This window comes from Mizuhopecten yessoensis, unplaced genomic scaffold (genome assembly GCF_002113885.1).
Source record: "Mizuhopecten yessoensis strain PY_sf001 unplaced genomic scaffold, ASM211388v2 scaffold716267, whole genome shotgun sequence".
NCBI classification, from domain to species: domain Eukaryota; kingdom Metazoa; phylum Mollusca; class Bivalvia; order Pectinida; family Pectinidae; genus Mizuhopecten; species Mizuhopecten yessoensis.
In genome coordinates this window covers 134,232-157,062 of record NW_018480031.1, presented here as the reverse complement: position 1 = coordinate 157,062, position 22,831 = coordinate 134,232, and the positions used below count along the sequence as shown (strand labels likewise).

The window sequence follows — 22,831 nt, the reverse complement described above, 5'->3', positions numbered from 1 at the left end:
TTTTATGTTCATACATGATTTTGGTATACCATATTTTATGTTCATACATGATTTTGGTGTACCATATTTTAGTAATCTTTGATTCTTGTAAATATTTATGTTCATACATGATTTTGGTATACCATATTTTATGTTCATACATGATTTTGGTGTACCATATTTTCGTAATCTTTGATTCTTGTAAATATTTATGTTCATACATGATTTTGGTGTACCACCTTTTATGTTCATACATGATTTTGGTGTACCATATTTACGTGTTTTTTTACATTATGGTATATTTAATGTTTATACCACCCTTTATTTGTTCATTTATGTGCACATTGCGATGCATAAAAGTGATTGTAAGCCTTTGTTTTTGTTTCACAATTATAAATAATACTATTATCCATATGTCGTAAAGCGCTTTAGAGTAATTTTACAAATTATATAGGGCGCTATATAAATGTTTATTATTATTATTATTAAGTTCATACACGATTTTGGTGTAGCCTATTTTCGTTATCTTTGATTCTGGTATATATTTATGTTTATATATAATTTTGGTATACCATATTTCCGTTATCCTTGATTCTGGTATACATTTATATTAATACATAATTTTGATTTCATATTTACGTTATCTTTGAGTCTGGTACATACTTTTGGTATACCATATTTTCGTAATCTTTCAATCTGGTACAGGGTATATATTTACGTACATACCTGATTCTTTATGTAAATAATTGATTCTAGTATATAATATATTACATATATCTTTGATTCTGGTACGTTCGTACTTGATTCTGGAATAATATGATTATACCCTTTTTACGTACAACGATCAATCCTACATCGGTTGATTAATCTAACTATAACATAAATACATGTCATGAATGAATACGTGAATATTAAAGACTTTTGTTCATTTTATCAAATTCCATAGAATCATAGGATTTCAATCAAGAGAACACGAGCACAATTAATAATGTGACCACCTGATTCTTAGTAATTAACCCAACCTGTGACCAGATGGGGTTCGAGAGGGTGCACGATGTCACGAGAGGAAAGCGGATATAGGGGACATAACTGGTTCCCTAGGGTCTGCGTCTCTGTGATAAAATGAACATCTAATGAACGACTTGAGGCTCGTAAGGACACAATGTGGAACATGCAATTTCACATTTGGCGATAAATCCCGTCTACAACCTCGTCTCGGGTTGTTCGTGAGAAGATAGTGATACTGCGGATGTCAGTCTGGGCACTCTGCGGGGGTCCCGGGGCTGGACTTGGTCGCGGAGAATTCTCTTTTTTCTTTTTTTATTAGTGCATTAATTAGCTTTAAATAATGTAATTATATTAAACCGTAGATCCCTTTTCATTTAGATGTTTTTGGGAAAGATAGTGTACGCCTGTCGCTAATTAAACTCGATGTCTAAATACATTGCTGCTTCTTGTTTAGAAGTTGGTGTCTTAACTAAAACTATTCCAGATTTGTTGTGAGCCAGATATAAAGTGAGAAATTGGCAAATAATAACAGAAAGAATGATTAATAACTTATGGATGTATGGAAATTTAGATTATAGTTTGGCTTGTAATTTTGATTTACTAATATGTTCACTTTATGCACAACATTATTACATTTGAAATAGAAATTATTCTACTCATCACCGTAACGAAAATTGTTGTGGTGTGATGTCATGGTGTGTGTGTAATACATGTCTAACGTCTGTTAGATTACAAGTTTACACTATCATATGCGTACACTGCACGTGTCCCTCTACTGTACGACGTACACGTTTACACTATACATTACGTACATTGCACGTGTCCCTCTACTGTACGTCGTTAGTAGATAAGTTTACACTATACAATACGTACACTGCACACGTGTCCCTCTACTGTACGTCGTACAAGTTTATACTATAACATACGTACACTAAAAGTGTCCCTCTACTGTACATCGTAAGTAAACAAGTTTACACTATAACATACGTACACTAAAAGTGTCCCTCTTCTGTACATCGTACAAGTTTACAGTATACAATTCGTACACTACACGTGTCCCACTACTGCACATCGTACAAGTTTATACTATAACATACGTACACTAAAAGTGTCCATCTACTGTACATCGTACACGATTACACTATCATATATGTACGCTGCACGTGTCCCATTACTATACATCGTACACGTTTATACTATAACATAATACACTGCATGTGCCCAACCACTGTACATCGTTAGTAAACAAGTTTAAACACTATACAATACGTACACTGCACGTGTCCTTCTACTGTACGTCGTACAAATTTACACTATAACATATGTACGCTGCACGTGTCCCCCTGCTATATACGTCGTTAGTAAACAAGTTTACACTTTACAATACGTACACTGCACGTGTCCCTCTACTGTACGTCGTACAAGTTTACACTATAACATACTACATTGCACGTGTCCCTCTAGTGTACGTCGTTAGTAAACAAGTTTACACTTTACAATACGTACACTGCACTTGTCCCTCTACTGTACGTCGTACAAGTTATGCGTCATACAACATATGTAAGCTGCACGTGTCCCAATACTGTACATCGTAAGTAAACAAGTTTACACTATAGCATACGTACACGTGTCCCACTACCCACTATTGTACAAAATTACACTATAACATACGTAGGCTGCACGTGTTCCATTACTGTACGCCGTAAACAAGTTCACACTATAACATACGTAGGCTGCACGTGTTCCATTACTGTACGTCGTAAACAAGTTTACACTATAACATACGTAGGCTGCTCGTGTTCCATTACTGTACGTCGTAAACAAGTTTACACTATACAATACGTACACTGCACGTGTCCCTCTACTGTACGTCGTTAGTAAACAAGTTTACACTTTACAATACGTACACTGCACGTATCCCACTACTGTACGTCGTTAGTAAACAAGGTTACACTTTACAATACGTACACTGCACGTGTCCCACTACTGTACGTCGTTAGTAAACAAGTTTAAACACTATACAATACGTACATTGCACGTGTCCCTCTACTGTACATCGTACAAGTTTACACTATACAATACGTATACTGCACGTGTCCCTCTACTGTACGTCGTTAGTAAACAAGTTTACACTTTAAAATACGTACACTGCACGTATCCCACTACTGTACGTCGTTAGTAAACAAGTTTAAACACTATACAATACATACATTGCACGTGTCCCTCTACTGTACGTCGTTAGTAAACAAAATTACACTTTACAATACGTACACTGCACGTGTCCCTCTACTGTACGTCGTACAAGTTTACACTATAACATACTACATTGCACGTGTCCCTCTAGTGTATGTCGTTAGTAAACAAGTTTACACTTTACAATACGTACACTGCACTTGTCCCTCTAGTGTACGTCGTTAGTAAACAAGTTTACACTATACAATACATACATTGCACGTGTCCCTCTACTGTACGTCGTACAAGTTTACACTATAACATACGTAGGCTGCTCGTGTTCAATTACTGTACGTCGTAAACAAGTTTACTCTATAACATACGTAGGCTGCTCGTGTTCCATTACTGTACGTCGTAAACAAGTTCACACTATAACATACGTAGGCTGCACGTGTCCCACTACTATACAAGTTTACACTATAACATACGTAGGCTGCACGTGTCCCACTACTATACAAGTTTACACTATAACAAACGTGCGCTACACGTGTCTAACTACTATAGGTCGTAAGTAAACAAGTTTACACTATAACATACGTAGGCTGCACGTGTTCCATTACTGTACGTCGTAAACAAGTTTACTCTATAACATACGTAGGCTGCTCGTGTTCCATTACTGTACGTCGTAAACAAGTTTACACTATAACATACGTAGGCTGCACGTGTCCCACTACTGTACGTCGTAAACAAGTTTACACTATAGCATACGTAGGCTGCTCGTGTTCCACTACTGTACGTCGTAAACAAGTTTACACTATAACATACGTACGCTGCACGTGTCCCACTACTGTACGTCGTATAAGTTTACACCGTAAAATACAAAGTAAACGATATTACACCGAATGTGCATTTCTCGCGAATTGAACACCATCATGAAGTCGAGATATTATTCGAGTTTCCGCTTTATTAGACTGGAAAGAAAGAAAAACCTCACACTTTTGTTGTTGTTTCATCTTTGTCTTTAAATCTCTCCCAATCTTCCATACCTTTGTACACTTGAGCCAGGTACCTGTGTATGTGGATCACTGCTATGTAATAAATCTGATATCCTCCCTACAAATATACAAACCGGAACATCTGACGGGGTATGTATTGGTAAAATTGTCTTGTATAAACCAATTTCCAATTCATCATTGCAAAGTACAGGCACTAGATTGAGTTAGTGCTCCTCTTTGAAACGAAAGATTGAATTCTAGTGTTTTTGTGTGGTTACATGCAAGACAACTACGAAAAAGTAAACATAAAAAGCACAAACCGGAATGTAATAAGCATGTCTGTGATATTTGGTAAAGTGTCCGTACTACGTGGCTGTTATGTTACAGCTTGTCTGGGAATGATTTAGTATCTGCTTACATATTGCATTCAGCCTGAAATAGGATTAATCAACATTTTCTTATGCTGGTATGAAAAAAGGTTTATTGGATTTTAAAACTATTGCGTTTAAATCGTTTGTCTGTAGTTCTTTGTTTCATGTTATCTAAAAAACACATATTGCCCAAGATTATCATAAACAAATACTGAAAAGTTATCTTTATACCAAGTTATGAAATATATCTACATATAGAACAATTGTTAGGATCTCGTTAATGTTATATGGTGTCAAAGAAACCTATTATTTGCAAGTTTTCTCAAAACCATGTTTTGTTAATTTGTTAATTAATAAATAGCATGTGACCGTAATTGATTAGGTTTGTTAATTTTTTAATTTATAAATAGCATGTGCCCGTAATTAATTAGGTTTGTTAATTTGTTAATTAATAAATAGCATGTGCCCGTAATTAATAAGGTTTGTTAATATTTTGCTAGAAACCTTCCTAATAATTTATCGGTACACACACGGCAGAATCAACACACAAACCCACAACCCACAACAAACGCACACACTCTTTCATCTTCTCTCCTAGTTTTCTGTCTTTGGCACGTTAACGGAGTTACCTTCACTTGATTCGTTCGTTTCCTGTTCCACTCCGCCTCTTTTGAAACGCTGTATGTATTGAGAATGGTTATTAAAACGTTTGCATCTGGTGATGAAAGTGTATGTCTTTTGTCGGTCTTGCGATAACTAGCTAATTAATTGGTGGGCTGAATTTGAAACAATCTTAGTTACAGACAGTTCCCTGTTTTCAATGATGACATCTACAGACTTACGGAACGCCAGACTAATATACATGTGTCGTCAAATAATTTGACCTGTTCAATCGAAGGCATCTTCAATTTAATTAAAGATTTATTCAATTATTTGTATCTATTTTCAATTATTTAATGATATATGCAAAGAATACATTGTAATATGGCGTTCCAAACACTTGCTCGGTGGAAAGACTCTTTTTCAATTTATAGGATAATTAATTATGAGAAGCCTTACATGGATTTTCAAGATTTATTTCTACACTCACGCTACACGTATACATACATACATAACAAGAGGTAATACTAGACATGTTCAGTGCCACATGATTGAGACATGGGCCACACACTACAATCTACAAAACATATCAACACCGGCGACAAAATTGTAAGGCGACCAAAACTGAGAACAAGAGGGTAGTAAACTTAACATGACTGAGGCGTCTATTGGAACCGTCCATATTGTATCGGGTCACTGTTAACACTACTCTACTAGTACTGCTACAATACCAGGGACCTTATTGACTCTCATGACAAATCGTTACCCATGTTCTACCATTCGACCCTGTATGACCTCATAGTAAGTACGTCTCCACTCCCCCAACCGGAAACTGTCACAACGAGGATAAGTTTAAAGTCACTAATACTTTGAGTAGAGCTTTTCACCTCATCAGTATAGAGAACAGTAGAGCGAAGTAGGAGCATGTCAACAAAACAGAACATAATTTCCCCTATTCATTAAACATTAGTATGTACTCCTGTATAACTTATACACAACCTTGACCATGCGTTAATTGCATTGCATCGTTGTATTATTACAGCAACTGACCAAAGTGCAACATCTTCGAAATCCGAGGGTTCCGCTCCCAACGTACATATCTTCCCTTCATTACCAGAAAAGATAAGTATATCAGCACCCTAGAAATTTGAAGATAAAGTGAAAAGACAGTATAAGATATATAGGTGTTATGTTTGTATGAGAAGTTCACTGGCATTCACCGGAAATAAGTGAAGTGTCCATCGTTGACCTATGACATGCGTAGAGAACACTGATGGCGGTAGTAGGGGAGATCACCCAGTATGATATGTACTCGTTGTCTACCTCTATGGAATCTGTGTGTACAGCTTTAAAAGCCAAGAATACACAAACACACTCACAACAAAATGAATAGGACCTAGTCGGAAATGGAAGCGTTTCAAAGGTACATGTAATCGTTTGACTTGGAAGGTCTTTTTTTATCAATACGTGTCTTTCACAGAGAGCTACGAGTTAGTGTTAAAAGGGGGAGGTAACTCGTGATTACAGAACATACTTACGGTGATAAGAAACGTTTGAACGAAAGGATTGTGTATCCATAAGATATATTGGTATTTATACACCTTACAGATTCTGGTTGTGAAGGGTTTCAGTAGAACACCGCTTTGAAGTTTGTTTGTTATGTCCATTGTTGTATATGAAGCCTAGGATATTGTATAAGAATAACTCATCTGTACTTCAACATAAACGAGAAGATAGAAAACAAATCTCGATTTTCGTTCTCTCGTCTCTTTTAAAATGAAACTACTTCAAGTGATTGATTGATGTTACCTAGCTTGAGTGTGGGTGCTATAGGGTCTTGCTCTGGTTGTATCCTAGTCAGAAACACCAAGGTTATCATCGAGTTAAGGCGAGCAAGGTAATATCTGAGAATCGGACAGCAAGGTTATAACCGGGGAAGGGACAACAATAATATATACGGTTTAAGGACAACAAGGTTATAACCGGGGAAGGGACAACAATAATATATAAGGTTTAAGGACAACAAGGTTATAACGGGGAAAGGGACAACAATAATATATACGGTTTAAGGACAACAAGGTTATAACCAAAATAAGGACAGCAGTATCATAATCGAGGTAAAGACAGCAAGGGTATAACCGAGTTAAAGGCAATAATGTTATAAAGGAGATAAGGACATTAATGTTATAACCGATGTAAGGTCAACGAGATTATAACCGATGTTAGGACAATAAGGTTATAACTGAGATAAGGACAATAAGGTTATAACCGAGATAAGGACAATAATGTTAAAACCAATATAAGGACAATAAGGTTATAACTGAGAAAGGACACNAGGACATTAATGTTATAACCGATGTAAGGTCAACGAGATTATAACCGATGTTAGGACAATAAGGTTATAACTGAGATGACAATAAGGTTATAACCGATAAAAGGACAATAAGGTTATAACTAAGACAAGGACAATAAGGTTATAACTGAGATAAGGACACTGAGGTTATAACCGAGATAAGGACAACAAGTTTATAACCAATGTAAGGACAATAAGGTTATAACTGAGATAAGTACAATAAGGTTAGCACTGAGATAAGGACAATAAGGTTATAACTGAGATAAGGACACTAAGGTTATAATCGAGGTAAGGACAACAAGGTTATAACCAATGTAAGGACAATGAGGTTATAACCGATGTAAGGACAACAAGGTTATAACCCGATGTAAGGACAATTAGGTTATAACCAATGTAAGGACAATATGGTTATAACTGAGATAAAGACAATAAGGTTATAACTGAGATAAGTACAATAAGGTTATAACTGAGATAAGGACACTAAGGTTATAATCGAGGTAAGGACAATAAGGTTATAACTAAGACAAGGACAATAAGGTTATAACTGAGATAAGGACAATAAGGTTATAACTGAGATTAGGACAATAAGGTTATAACTGAGATAATGACAATAAGGTTGTAACTGAGATAAGGACAATAAAGTTATAACCGATGTTAGGACAATAAGGTTATAACCGAGGTAAGGACAATGAGGTTATAACCAATGTAAGGACAATAAGGTTATAACTGAGATAAGGACAATAAGGTTATAACTAAGATAAGGACAATAAGGTTATAACTGAGATAAGGACATTAAAGTTATAACCGATGTTATGACAATAAGATTATAACCGATGTTAGGACAATAAGGTTATAACCGAGGTAAGGAAAATATGATTATAACCATTGTAAGGACAATGAGGTTATAACCGATGTAAGGACAATGAGGTTATAGCCGATGTTAGGACAATGAGGTTATAACCGATGTAAGGACAACAAGGTTATAACCCGATGTAAGGACAATGAGGTTAAAACCGATGTTAGGACAACAAGGTTATAACCCGATGTAAGGACAATGATGTTATAACCGATGTAAGGACAATAAGGTTATAACTGAGATAAGGACAATGAGGTTATAACTGAGATAAGGACAATAAGGTTATAACTGAGATAAGGACAATAAGGTTATAACTGAGATAAGGACAATATGCTATGACCGAGGTAAAGACAACAAGTATATTCCTTTGACTATCATATCATTTATTCAAAACGTCTTTGGTTCATTTGTCAAGTTCTTATTACTTGTTATACAAGTGTTTGAAAATAAATCATAAGTTATGCACACAATCTTTTGATAGAAATGAAAACAAGGTTGTCGTTACTTGTTGGCGAATGAAGTATAAAAGCTGCTGGCGGTTCTGTACCGCTATTGATCCCGATCGAGTTTCCTGAACAATAGTTACGGAAGTTGATTGTTGTAAAATAACAAGTCCTTCTAGTGCATTTACAATGTATCTTTAATCTGTGGTCTGTGTTCATACTCTATGTCTACCTACTCTTTGTTCAGTTTCTCCGAGTTATATAAGTGTGTGTGATGTGTATATACCATATACCTTTAGACTTGTTTGTAAGCACACGGTATAGGATAGTTTCCCTACACAACGTGTCTTTAAGTCAAACAATCTATATTTGAGCCACTTTCATAACATTACTATGCTTTTCGGAATCTGTATGCGTTTCTGTGATACGGTTTTACTTCTGAAGTTTTACTGATGTAACGGGGCCACATAAAGTCTTGCCAGAAATCAGCGTTACTGACAGGACCCCCACGTGGGGTTCCTATACGGAACCAGTGAATGATCAAGGGAGGTAATGTGTGTGTCCTTATACCTATTAGTGACGTCACAGGTCTGCCTTTAACAGAAAGGCATTCTAAATGTTCTTCTTCGAAAAGCTTCTCCCACTGACGTGTTCATACATTAGGGACAAAAGGCGGTATATTCAAGCGGTGATTTTTTCTTTGTCGGATTTTTGCTTCGTGAAGCTAAACCAGAGGCCGACATCCCCCTTCCCTCCCCCTACACTTACACTGGGCGTAGACAAAGGTAGAGAGATTATGTGGATCTCACGAACAGAATATTACAACCGTTTATTGTCTGTTAACAGGTCTATCCTATTACGTCAAATATTGGAACCCCTTTCCTTAATCCAGAAAAAAATGACATTTTCCTCTTTGTTTTCCAATTTTACCTCTTCATCTTATTTGTTTTTGTTGTACCTGAAATTTAAAATTCTTTTTAAAAAGTTGAAACATCGAAAACAAAATCTACACCAACATCTCAGATAGTAAGATCAGGAAACTATTTTAAAAATAAAGCTGCGAAAAAGCTGACACCGTTAAATTTGAAGAAAGGAGAACGCTCCGTCATATTGGTTATTGTTAGACATATTGGTAAATATTCGCCATTTTAGATATAACCGTGACAATGAATACAAAACAGAATCAAATCAAAATCTGGGCCCGTATTCCTGCGCAAGCATTGATACTGGGTTATAACCAAATTTCAAAAAAGTCAAGTTTAAAATACTAAAACGGTATATGTCTTTAGGTCTCTCCAAAATTCCTCCAAATCATTGACGAACAAGAAATTGGACTTGTGTACACAATATAAGTTTGAACATGAGAACCATTTTGTGAATATGGACCAAGGAGAAGCTGCAAGAATCGTAGCTCAAAGTCCGACCGATTTTATTTTATTTTGAAAGTTTTAGGCAATACAATCTGTACGTAGTGAATACAATCTGTACATAGTGAATACAATCTGTGCATAGTAAATACATTATGTACATAGTAAATGCAATATGTACATAGTAAATACAATATGTACATAGTGAATACAATCTGTACATAGTAAATACAGTATGTACATAGTAAATATAATATGTATATAGTAAATACAATCTGTACATAGTGAATACAATATGTTTATAGTAAATACAATCTGTGCATAGTGAATACAATCTGTACGTAGTAAATACAATCTGTACATAGTAAATACAATATGTCTCGTTTTGATGTCGTGTATTTTTTTTTATTTTTTTTTAATATCTAACAATTTTTTTTCTATTTCAATAGCAAACACGCATCTGAAAAGTATGTCAAAAGTCTAGATGTCTGTTGTTTGTAGAACTTTTTTCACAAGAATTTGTAAAAATGATTGATTCGGCGGCCATTTTGAAAATGCGTATTTCTTGCGCTTCGTGAAAGGCCAAAATTACACCTTTTTGATACAATATTGATCACTGAAATCGTCATTGTGTCGCCATTTTCTAATTGAAGCATTTTTATTTTTGCTGTACAACTTTATAATGTTCAGTATCATGCAACAAAGTGGGAAATTAAACATTTTGGCTATCATTTTTTACATATTTAGTGTGACTGAAGCTCCTTTGATTTTTGACCCCCAAAACGGTGAAAAAAATACATAATAATGGGACAAAAAAAACCCCACACGGACCCCTCATTTTTATTGCTGTTTAAGAAAGAGAAAACTATTTTCTTTTGATCTGTCAAACATTTAAAAGAATGTTAAACAGCAGAACTTTTTATATCAAGTGTTAAATCTGCAAAAATGTATTTTGTTATTAAAAAATAAGGGATAGCGGTAACTTAAATTGCTCTTATGAGTTAAAAGAAAAAGTTAAAGAAATTGTACTTCCATAATGTAAAAGAAAACACTATTTTTGTCGATTCTGCAAACATTCAGACATATCTAACAGCACATTTGGAAGCTATTGTAAGAATTTGTCCTCCAAATGGTCAAAACCGCAAAATTCACTAAAAATCACATGTTATATCAAATTGGTATCTTTGCCATTAACAGCCCTTTCCAAAAATTTGTATAAGAAAAATAGTTCAATACAGGAGGTGTACATTCTTAAGAAGTGTTACATAATTGTGAACGAAGGATATACTGACATATTTTAATGTAATTTTAATTTGATGATACCCCATTTCTAATTTCATTTGCTTTATTAATATATATATATAAATTTTCAATTAAAATTTTGTTCTACAAACGTTTCCATGTGGTCGGAGAAATTATTTCCGATGTAAAAAAAATCGACCTTATTTCAGAGTATAGGTTATACAGCAGTTCCGATGTCCGTATTCTCATATCATCATGTTCGCGACGATGTAAGGTGAAATTGACAACTGTGTAAATATTCCCTGCCCATTCGATAATTAGCCAGACCTGGTTTTATTTAACTGTTGTATAATTATTACCAATCTCAAAATAGAAATTTCAAAATTATGCAAATTGCCTAAGCGAGATTATTCTATCGTATGTTTATGATTTTGAAACTATTGTCTTTGCCAGTGAGAAGTTAGATACCATAGGTCCTTGTCAGTAAGAAGTTTAATATCACTGGCCCTTGTCTGTGAGACGTTTGATACCATTAACTTTGTCAGTGAGAAGCTTGATGTCACTGGTCCTTGTCGGTATGATGCTTGACATCACTGGATCCTGTCTAGAAAATGTGATACCGCCGGTCCTTGTCTCCCGGCCACGTGCATATCCTCAATGTTTGTTACACGCTTGCATTTTCGTTTTTCGTTCTATTCACCACAATAACCATTTCTAGATGAGAAGTGTCATTATCGATGTTTGACAATTATTAACAGACCTTTATTTGAGCAATTACCTGTGGAGCCATTCAGATGTGTGGCTTTGTATCTGCTCGAAAATATCCACAGAAAAAATATGTTATTGTCCGGTCAGGTCAATGCAGGTCAGCAAGGTCATGTCACACAAGGTCACTGGTCACATGGCACAATGCAACCGTCTATAATGAGGGGTATAATGACTCTGGAGGTCATAGGTCACCAATTATCCCGTTAGTGTATTCTAGTCCCCTGGTCGACGAACCATAGTAACAAGGTGGGTCACGTGTGAACGTTACAGAACCGAACGGTTGCTATAGCTACACACGATAACACATACGCACCTGCATCAAATACATAACTTTTGTGAGTAGTGGTGTTTTACCCTGACAGTGTGATACCTGGTGACGTGCCGGGTACTGTGAGTTGACTAGGCTTGGTATTCGAGGGAAAATGTTGTCTGTTGTTAAGTCGCTTTATAAATCACTCAAATCCTGTGTTTCATTTAATGGGAAATGCTCTAACTTTTTTGAAAACAATGTCGGTTTATTGCAAAGGGGAAATTTTGTCACCATTACTGTTTTCACTTTTTATCAATGATTTTGAAATGTCCTTTATTGAAAACGGTGCAACATATTACGATTTCGGTGAGTTAAGTTTGTTTCTGTTAATTCGGAATCTGTAAGGGCCTGCAGACTCTTCTTGACTACAAAATGGAATTGAACTGTTAATGCGGAAAAAACAAAAATTGTAGTTTTTAGAAAAGGTGGAAGATTACATAATGATGAAGAATGGTATTACAAAGGAAGTAAAGTCGACTGTGTGGATCAATTTCCTTACCTAGGCGTTATTCTAAAATACAATAATAAATTCACTTCTATCCAAAAACAATTAGCTACCCAAGGACGAAAAGCTATGTTTGCATTGTTTTCAAAGTGTTCATCATTAAACTTAAATGTAAAAACTATGCTACACCTTTTCGATACATATGTAAGCAGTATCCTTTTTTATGCAAGTGAAATTTGGTGTATGCACAAAGCTCCAGAGATTGAACGTGTACATTTACATTTTTGTAAGAAATTACTAAAAGTGAAGAAATCGGCCAATAACAATATGGTATATCTTGAATTGGGACGATTACCTCTAGTTTGGATGAGAAAAATTGGAATGATGAAATATTGGTTTAAGATCTTAAAATCTTAAAATTGTATCATATCCACTTCATATAGATTTTTATTACAATGTTGTAGTAAAAATGATTTCAACTGGGCTAAAGCAGTAAGAGATGAATTAAATAATCTAGGTCTTAGTGATGTTTGGTTAAATCCATGTATTTCTCAGCATAATATGTTATTACCATTGATAAAACAAAGACTTTTTGATCAAGGCATACAATCCCTAAGGGCCTCAGTGGAAAACTCTCCAAAATGTTTATTGCATAAAAATATCATAGATTTTGGAGAATCATTACAATTTTACCTCACAAAATATATACCAATGAAATATCGCATTTGTTTAACTCGAATCCGTACATCTACACATTCTTTGGCTGTAGAAGTTGGAAGGGATAACAATATACCTAGAGAACGTAGATATTGTAAACAGTGTAACTCACCCTCTGAAGTAGAGGACGAATTTCATTTTTCATCAGTCTGTTATAAATTCCAAAATCTCAGATCACGTTTTATCAAAAGATATTATTGGAAAAAACCCATCGGTGTTTAAAGTCGTTCAGTTATTGAGTGTCCATAATATTAAAGAATTGTGTATACTAGGAAAATTCATCTATGAGGCAAATAAATTAAGGGTATTATAATGGAATAAGATTGTCTTAATTCTCTGTACATTGTCCATGATTTGTGTATAATATGTATTGTATACTGATGGGCCAATGGCCTAAAGTTCGAATAAAACTTGAAACTTGAGATGGGTACGAACATGGTTGCTTTCAAAACTGCAGTAAACTTGAAAGAGACAAAATAAATCACCCCGGAGGTGTCTTGAATATAATGTCTATTGACACAGTATTGAACAATACTGTTGTATATTGCTACATACATGTAGTATTGAACATATTTAGTCTTGAAGTAGTGCATGTGAATACAAACGTGTATATTTTGATATTATTAACAAGATGGACAATGTATCAGTAACATTGTCACCCGGAGATAATGTTATCACTGATATCGACGAAAACTATACTTTCCCTTATTCGACAAACGACTATTTTGAGTTATCGTCCGATATGCGTATGTTTATATTTAAAACGCAATAGTTACCTGTCGATCACTTGAAGTGCTTTTAAACGATGACATTTCAAATGAGATGCAAAATTATATATTCAAAACCACCTAATTTTGGTTTGTGTTACCTATAACTAACCATCTCGCCAGCACCGGCCAGCCAACTCTCGCGATACGTTTTCCCACGTGGTTCGCTTCAGCACATACGTAACTCATTCACAAACACGGTGTATCCATATCGCAGAATGTTGTCCAAATAAATACGGAACGCAACGTAAACATACGGTTCCCTATGATGTGTATATTGGGCACTTGCTTTCCGGATCCGATTACCATATTGTCGGCTTGGTGTTTTGGTTTCGCCTGATCATAATCAGATCATGTAACCGTTCTACGGCCCCCGAGTAGAGACAGGTGTACTTGGCCGCTGGCTTTTGACCTCTGGGTAGAATAATTGAATTAACATTAACCGTTAACGAGTTATACAGTGGTTTCTTGGCGTGGGGTAGTATTATTGATGTCTTATTATTGAATTTTAGACGATTTTATTGACTTGTGCCTTTAGTCGGTAACCCTCCCCTCTCGCTCCAGTGTCGCTAACCCTACCAACCATCCAACCCAACCCATCCCGCTTGATGGCGCTGGTGGTCTAAGTGTTCGAGTCACTTACACATAGGGTAACCCATTCAATGGAGTGTGAAATGTAAGTAACAGGTTACGTATTTAGGAGACGTTTCAACTAGGGCGATTCCCACGTGTAACAAACCTTACATACAAAGCACGAGTTTGGTTAGGTTTACTAGGAAATATTCTTTAAAACAATTGATACTCTGTGGAGGGATGGAGTGAAATGTGCAAGAAAATACTATTAATGGAGGATATTTAGTATCATTTTCAACTTCAATAGTCCAAAATAACTCCTTATCGCGCGAAAAGAACGCATATGATTTTACTGTTTTTTTCCAACACCGTTATTTCTAATTTATGTACCTAAATGACTTGTTTTTCTCAAAATATTGTAACCTGCCTTCAATATGTTAACGAACATTGTCTAAATTTTATCGGAATAGGTCTGGAGATATATTTATATACAGATGACACGGTAATATTAGCAGATTCTCCTGAAGGGTTTTAGACAGACCTAAATGTGTTTGGGCACTGTTGTAAAATATGGAAACTATATGTTAATGAACAAGAAAAAGCGAACATTATAATGTATTAGAGAAAAATAACAAATTTACACATTATGATATGACATAAAACCCCCACAAATTTACCCCTGAAATGAAATTGATATCGTAGATCATACCGACATGCCAGTGTACTTTTAAATTATACAGGAATCTTCTGGAAAAAAAAAGAATATAGCAGAGCAAGCATAAATATCATTGTTCGCCTTACACTGGGAACTAAGAAATGCTAATTTACCGGTTGATTTACCAGAGGAATTGCTTCATTCCTTAGTTCGCCAGTGCTGTAACGTTATATGTGACTGGGGTATGGTTACAGAAATATAAATATTTTAGAGACGATTCACTTGCAAATGATATTTAGTGTTAGAAGGAAAACTTGTAACTTTACGGTACATAGGGGAAATGGAAGATGTTCGGAGCAAATCCAAATAATACAAGATTATTTTCTATTTTGACACATCCAGTTGTACATGTACGTTAACGTTTAAAAAGCACGGAACTCATGTGTGTAATTTCAAGTGGATGATTTGGGCATGAAAACTTTGGAGAAGATTCCATTATTTTTTCAAAGGTAAAAAGTATTCGGTTTATGGAATAAGGGATAATGTATCCCGGAATATTATTCTAGAATTGTTAATTTGTACAAAATGAACGGTTTATTTACAGTATGTCATGTATCAATTGTAGAAACAGCGTGGACAAAATCTTTACCAAGATCTTTAATAAACGTTCAAATTGGTGGGTTATAAAATCAGCCATTCCACCATTGACTTGCACTGTTTCACACTTCAAGCATTCGGACATTACAAAGGTAGGGTTACAGAATTATTTAAGAAAGAACTCTCCGACTTTATACATCCCTCGTTTCTACATTGTACCCTACTTTGATAAAATATAATATCAGTCAAAACAACATTAACAACATATTGAAATCTGAAGTCGTGGTACAAATGGTGGGTTGTAATTTTGCGTATTGAACCCCCTTGTGTTTGTAAATTTCTTGAATGATGCATTGTGCAGGTTATATGGTGAGGTGGGACTTTTCTCTCTCTAACTCAGGTAACATTTTTTCAAGTTTTAACAGACAAAAAGAAAAATGATGTTTTACCTTTCACACCATTCAAATAAATTCAGAATTGAATGCCGGGCACGATATATATTGTATTCTGCTGATGTAACCGATTTCTTCATACCGGCATGAGTATTAAATACATTCCGGTCATCCACTTACACATGTTTTCGGGCGTAACCTATCGCAATTCCAAATACACCAACACGTATACACACACAGAGCGAACGATGGCGACATTAAATAGGTCAACTTTTGGGACATTTGTGACATCAAAGACAGACCAGAGACGGATAGAAAATTCGGGGGACGGGTCGGGCACACCCACTCCTACAGAGCAGTATACTTCAGGACAACCCACTCCTACACAACGACTCAAGTACAACATCCGCCTGGCAAAATGGCGGAGCGGAAATGATACATGTGTTATCGGTCGCATCAGAGGAAGTTGTAAGTAGCATGCGCAATTGGTGGAGGCAGAATAGAGAAAATACTGATCCCACACGATCTGAAAAATAGGCGACGGAATAGCACAGCGGCTGATAATAAAGGCTCGGAGAGACGTAAGTTCTCTTAGACAGTAACAGTTTTAGCGGCTAGTATCTAGACTCATTCACCGGAAGTATTCTTGGATAATAACCCAAGTATGAAATGACATAGCATATAAGAATTCTTCAAAAAAGAATTGACACTCCCGCAATTGTCGCCAAACACAAACTGACCACATCGAAGCGAATTCATGTATGAAACATTTCCTTCTCTATGTAATAGGTTGAACACCAAAGGTATCACGTAGTGAGCGTCGGACTGAGCGACACTCAGACACTCTACTCCTCTCTCCGCCCGCCTGACACCGTTACCATGTAACCCTTGTCTGGCGTGTTACCGTCCAGGTGAACAATCCTGGGATGATCACACATGAGAGCTGCCAACTGACAAGGCATTGTCCGGAAACCAGTAGGGGGCTCTCCTTTTTCCTTGACCAGTCGGGGACACTGGAAACTGGTAAGGCGATTAGAGTCGACATTCACCCATAGCAAGTGCCCTTTGCATTGTATCGACGAGACAATAGGACGAGGTAGGTATCTACGCCCGTGATTATGTGGTAAATAGTTGTCAGGTTTGTCTGTCCCACTATACCTCTGGTCATCGGCTAAACATAACAGCACTATGTACAGATAACCAACTAAACACTACAGCACGATATACAACACACATATCACAAACTAAATACTACAGCACACTATACACATCATACAGATAGCCAACTAAACACTACAGCACGATATGNCATAACAGCACTATGTACAGATAACCAACTAAACACTACAGCACGATATACAACACACATATCACAAACTAAATACTACAGCACACTATACACATCATACAGATAGTCAGCTAAACACTACAGCACGATATACACACCATACAGATAGCCAACTAAACACTACAGCACGATATACACACAATACAGCCGTTAATAAGCTAAACACTACAATACGATACATACACACACCATATATATCAGGTCAAAAGCTGAACAATGCATCACGATATACAAACAATATACAGTAAGTCACGAGGTAAACACACGATATACACGTTATGTCGCTGGTCGTCAGCTAAATTCATTAGCATAATCTATACATACACCATATCTACGGTCACAAGTAAAATATATCAGCACAGTATACACACCATACCGCCGGTCAACATCTAAATACAACTGCACGATATACACACACCATACCGCTGTCATCATCTAAATACATCAGCACGATTTACACACCATACCGCTGTCATTATCTAAATACATCAGCACGATTTACACACCATACCGCCCGTCACCATCTAAATACGTCAGCACGATATACACACCATACCGCTGTCATCATCTAAATACATCAGTACGATTAACACACACCATACCGCCAGTCACCATCTAAATAAACCAGCACGATAAACACACCATACCGCCGGTCGACATCTAAATACATCAACACAATAAACACAGCATACCGCCTGTCACCATCTAAATACATCAGCACGATAANACCATACCGCCGGTCAACATCTAAATACGTCAGCACGATATACACACGATATCGCTGTCATCATCTAAATACATCAGCACGATATACACACCATACCGCCGGTCAACATCTAAATACGTCAGCACGATATACACACGATACCGCTGTCATCATCTAAATACATCAGCACGATATACACACCATACCGCCGGTCGACATCTAAATACATCAGCACGATACACACATCATACCGCTGTCATCATCTAAATACAACAGCATAATAAACACACCATACTGCTGTCACCATCTGAATACATCAACACCATATACACACCCTACCATCGGTCACCATCTAAATACATCAACACCATACACACACCATACTGCTGTCACCATTTAGATACATCAGCACGATACACACATCATACCGCCTGTCACCATCTAAATACATCAGCACGCTATACATATCATACCGCCCGTCACCATCTAAATACATCAGCACGATAAACACACCATACTGCTGTCACCATCTAAATACATCAGTACGATATACACACCATACCGCCGGTCACCATCTAAATACATCAGCACGATATACATATCATACCGCCCGTCACCAACTTTATACATCAGCACGATATACACACCATACCGCCCGCCACCATCTAAATACATCAGCACGATATACATATCGTACCGCCGGTCACCATCTTAATACATCAGCACGATATACATATCATACCGCCGATCACCATCTAAATACATCAACACCATATACACACCCTACCATCGGTCACCATATAAATACATCAGAACGATATACATATCATACCGCCGATAACCATCTAAATACATCAACCCCATATACATATCATACCGCCCGTCACCAGCTTTATACATCAGCACGATAGACACACCATACAGCTGTCCCCATCTAAATACATCAACCCCATATACATATCATACCGCCGGTCACCCTCTAAATACATCAGCCCGATATACATATCCTACCGCCGGTCACCATCTTAAGTGCCCTTTGCATTGTATCGACGAGACAATAGGACGAGGTAGGTATCTACGCCCGTGATTATGTGGTAAATAGTTGTCAGGTTTGTCTGTCCCACTATACCTCTGGTCATCGGCTAAACATAACAGCACTATGTACAGATAACCAACTAAACACAACAGCACGATATACACACGATACCGCGGGCATCATCTAAATACATCAACACCATACACACACCATACCGCCCGTCACCATCTTAATACATCAGCACGATACGCACATCATACCGCCTGTCACCATCTAGATACATCAGCACGATATATACATAAACACTACAGCACGCTATACACACCATACAGCTGTCACCAGCTAAATACATCAGCACGAAATATACACCATAGAGCTGTCACCATCTAAATACATGAACACAATAAACACAGCATACCGCCTGTCACCATCTAGATACATCAGCACGATAGACACACCATACAGCTGTCACCAGCTAAATACATCAGCACGATTTACACACCATACCGCCCGTCACCAGCTTTATACATCAGCACGATAAACACACCATACTGCTGTCACCATTTAGATACATCAGCACGATATACATATCGTACCGCCGGTCAGCATCTTAATACATCAGCACGATTGCCACAGACCATACCACCGGTCGACATCTAAATACATCACCACGATATACATATCATACCGCCGATAACCATCTAAATACATTAGCACGATAAACACACTATACTGCTGTCACCATTTAGATACATCAGCACGATTTACACACACCATACCGCTGTCATGATCTAAATACATCAGTACGATATACATATCATAGGTAGGTATCTACGCCCGTGATTATGTGGTAAATAGTTGTCAGGTTTGTCTGTCCCACTATACCGCTGGTCAACGGCTAAACAAAACAGCACTATGTACAGATAACCAACTAAACACAACAGCACGATATACACACCATCCCGCCGGTCAACATCTAAATACAACTGCACGATATACACACACCATACCGCCTGACACCATCTAAATACATGAACACAATAAACACACCATACCACCGGTCGACATCTAAATACATCAGTACGATATACATAGCATACCGCCGGTCACCCTCTAAATACATCAGCACGATATACACACCATACCGCTGTCACCATCTATATACATTAGCACGATAAACACACCATACCGCCTGTCACCATCTAAATACATCAGCACGATATATACACCATACAGCTGTCCCCATCTAAATACATCAACACCATATACATATCATATACATATCATACCGCCAGTTACAGCTACCCTGCCTACACTAATGTTTAGTGCCTATCCTTATCTTTCCTGGCAATTTTCAACTTAAAGTTAATATTACTTGCCTATGTTAAGTCTATATTTTAGAAAATGAAACAAAAAAGTTGCGTACCTTCCCAAGTTTTTCAGACATGTAGCAGGAAACAAACATGTTTTCTTTTGATTGGCCTAAGTAAAAATAAATACATCAGCACGATATATACACCATACAGCTGTCACCAGCTAAATACATCAGTACGATATACACACCATACCGCCGGTAACCATCTAAATACATCAACACCAGATACATATCATACCGCCGAACACCATCTAAATACATCAACACCATATACATATCATATACATATCATACCGCCGATCACCATCTAAATACATCAACACCATATACACATCATACCGCCAGTTACAGCTACCCTGCCTACACTAATTTTTAGTGCCTATCCTTATCTTTCCTGGCAATTTTCAAGTTAAAGTTAATATTGTTTCTTTTGTTTGACCTAAGTAAAAATACCCCTCCACTAAGTTAGAATACATTGCTTTACTTAACCATGATATGATTCCTTATTAACGACAAGATGTCCGATGGAACAGGTACGGATTCTGGAGCTGTTAAATATAGTCCTAAGTCCTTCCTGCTGCTCTAATGGAACACCCTATCGATGTCTTCCAAAGGAAGCAACAAATGTAAGAAATATATTTACAGAAGAAACCACAACCAATAAGGAAATGTGAAAAAAAATGACCGAGTGATATATTCTTTATATATCTGGAATCATGTGAGCTATGGAGGACACAAACTCCTCTCTCATTCACAGTAACGTAACACGATAGTCTGAAAAATCAATTCTTCTCACTTTGGTACATTCCGAATTCCAATGATATCAATCTAGGTTCAATAAAACGGTGTTGATCCAATATTGACACGGACAATACAGCTAACATTTACAGAGTCGTGTTTGACCTGCAAAAGCTCACCTGTCTAAAATAAGCATAGTGTACAAAAGAGAGTCGGAGACGGAACGCTAAGTACGGCTTACGTCACGGGTTTGATTTTCGTCTTAGGTCCGGTTTTGTGTTAAAATCTGTCTTTTCCACTCAAAACTGTAGTGTTTACCTTTAAAGCTTCAATATTCAAAGAAAAACAAGAGACCACCCGAAAGGACCTGAAATGTTGGCGGTAGACGATCGATGACGATTGTTGTCGAGAGTACCTCTGTTTCCGTAACTTTACATAGCTGGTCGTCACTGTAGACAAAAGAATATACACCCTAGGTATCTCAATGTAACAATACGTAGACAGCAAGGCCAGTATCACCGATACTGGGCAGCCTTGTTCAGTCTTGTATTTGTTGGATGTGTGGGGAAGCATTGTTGAATTTAAGGACATCATCAGTTAATTGCATTTTCCCTAACTTCAGCAATGCTTGCCTATGGGAAGTTAAGAAATGTTCGTCTAACTGTGGCCTCGCAGTTGGCTGTTGATTAGTAAATAGTTTATTCAATCTACACTTACATGTACATAGGGTTTGTTTAAAACAAATGATGCAATATGCTTTGTACGCTCATCAATTTCTACTTGGCGCAATTTCCCTGGTAATCCAAGTAAAACGTTAATTAAATTCAGAATGAATTGTTTCCTATAAAATTGTTCCAGGCCATGTAGGACACTAAACACTTCCTAAGTGACGGAAGGACTACGAGGAACCCGTGCCACGTTCACTTGTTGCGGACGGCAAGAAGATGTAGAGACTGTACATTGCTATTGACCCTTATACTCAAGTGGTCAATCAATGTTTGTAAACGACTGGTCACTC

At 36.9% G+C, this 22,831-nt stretch overlaps 1 protein-coding gene across 2 annotated transcripts in view; it reads left to right on the top strand.

Moving 5' to 3' along the window:
- The first annotated feature begins 17,633 nt into the window (after positions 1–17,633).
- Positions 17,634–22,831, top strand: part of LOC110442455 (LIM/homeobox protein Lhx9-like) — a 56,475-nt gene continuing 51,277 nt past the window's right edge. Inside the window, exon 1 of one of the 2 annotated variants that reach the window (XM_021486068.1) lies at positions 17,634–17,706. The gene's annotated coding sequence lies outside the window, so the exon portion shown is untranslated. Of the gene's footprint in view, positions 17,707–19,717; positions 19,732–22,831 lie in introns of those variants that run through there. The other variant, XM_021486067.1, reaches the window with a different exon arrangement.